The sequence below is a fragment of the Nicotiana tabacum genome, chromosome 19 (assembly GCF_000715075.1).
Source record: "Nicotiana tabacum cultivar K326 chromosome 19, ASM71507v2, whole genome shotgun sequence".
In the NCBI taxonomy this organism is placed as follows: domain Eukaryota; kingdom Viridiplantae; phylum Streptophyta; class Magnoliopsida; order Solanales; family Solanaceae; genus Nicotiana; species Nicotiana tabacum.
In genome coordinates, this window is record NC_134098.1 from 66,968,991 (window position 1) to 66,971,249 (window position 2,259).

The following is a 2,259-nucleotide window of genomic DNA, read 5'->3' on the forward strand; positions in this document are numbered from 1 at the left end:
TCTTAAAATCATTTAAAAATTCTTATAAACATAACCTTTTGCCAATATTCTATTTATTAAATATCAACCACAACTACTTTCACGACCTGCTAGCCATCTTCACAACCTATTGTCATCATCCACTTTCATAACCCGCCACCAGTATCAACCATATATCTCTATTGCCCACCTCCAAGCACAATCACTACCATCAACCCCCACAACCAAATCACCACCATCTAGACAATCAATCGCCACCAGCTTTCATTCACGACCATTATTGCCAATCGATAATATATACCACATTCACCACTATCAATCACTTCTACCACAAGCTTCTACCGCACTACCACCACCACGTTGTCGTCGTCACCAACCACCTCTATCACTAGCTTCGATAGTACCTGCTAGAATATACTATAAACCATGTGTATTATTATAGTATTCTTTATGGAACAATCTTTTATTTATTTATTCAATTCAATAAAATTTTATTTTAAATAGATCATGTATTTGTTTGTGTATCCTTTGCTTATATAGTAGATTATTTAGTGTATAGAGTTTAGCTTATACACGAAAGATTAAATTATCGGTTCTTATAAGTCATAAAGTTTATGTTCACAATCTAATGATAGAATTGGACAAACCATCGGAATGGTTGTAGCATAAGATTAAATGTAATTTATCTTGATTATGAAAATAGTTTAATTCCGACTTCTTGAGCTAGTACATTTTGTATGTATTGAACGGATCAAGTAGAGATAAGTATTTTATACTAACTTAATAAAATAATTTCTCTAGTCTATTCAATATACTTATACTCTTAATCTTGATATAATTATTATTAGTTATGTGTGTCAAATATTAATTTACACGTGAATATGATATTGAGATTGTTTGTGCTGCGAAATATAATCCAACAGTACCAACCATTGCATCAACCACTATCGCATGTCCATTATTTTTGGTCACCATAGCATAGCCACCTGGCACCAGTTACTATTTTACAACCATCATTGCCAATTTCCTTCAAACAACTAACATCACCATCTGCCACCATTTTACAACTATCGTCGAATCACCACTAGTGTTGTATGTAACTACCTCTAGCTTTTAGAATGTGGTAAAAGAAGCAATTTATACAATACCATATAAATTGATATTTTTCTGTATGGATATAATATTTGTTATAATGTTTTTTGAATTTTATACTTATTAATTTTGTAGAAAAATATACACACTCAGATGCGGAGAAAATAAACTATTCTAAGGGTGTGTTTGGTATGAAGAAAAATATTTTCCGAAAAATATTTTTCAATTTTTTCATGTTTTGTTGGCTTAAATATTTTGAAAAATATTTTCTTCATTAACTCATTTTCTTCCAATAGGAGAAAAATATTTTTCTTATCCAAAACTCTTTTTTCAACCTTCTCCACCCAATTCTCCATCCCCACCAACCCACCCCAAACCCCTACCCTCCCACACCCCACACCCCCACCCACCCTAACTTCGCCCACCACCAACAACAACAATATACCCAGTATTATCTCACACCATGGGGTTTGGGGAAAGGTAGTATGTACGCAGACCTTACCCCTACCTTATAAGGATAGAGAGGTTGTTTCCAATAGACCATCGGCTCAGGAAAGTATAAGCACAACATTAATGAAAATATAGACAAGAAGAGACAATACCAAAAAGCTATATAAAAGCAGAATAAAAACAACAAGATAGTAAGGTGATCAACAATGAAAGGAAACAACGGCTAGTCATGAAAACCCTACTACTAACAGAAAGCGAGACTGCGTGCCAATACTACTATTATAAACACTCTAGACTACCTACTCTACTACCCTAATCCTCGACCTTCATACCTTCCTATCAAGGGTCATGTCCTTGGTCAGCTGAAGTTCCGTCATGTCTTGCCTAATCACCTTTCCCCACCTCTTCTTTGGCCTACCTTTACCTCTCTGTAGGCCCTCTAATGTCAACCTCTCACACCTCCTCACCGGGGCATCTGTGCTCCTCCTCCACACATGACCAAACCACCTAAGCCACGCTTCCCGCATCTTATCTTCAATAGGGGCCACACTCACCTTGTTGCAAATAACCTCATTTCTAATCATGTCTAACCTGGTGTGCCCGCACATCCATCTCAACATCCTCATCTCTGCTGCCTTCATCTTCTGGACATGAGCGATCTTGACTGGCAAACACTCAGCCCCATACAACATCGTTGGCCTGACCATCACTCTGTAGAACTTACCCTTAAGTTTCAGT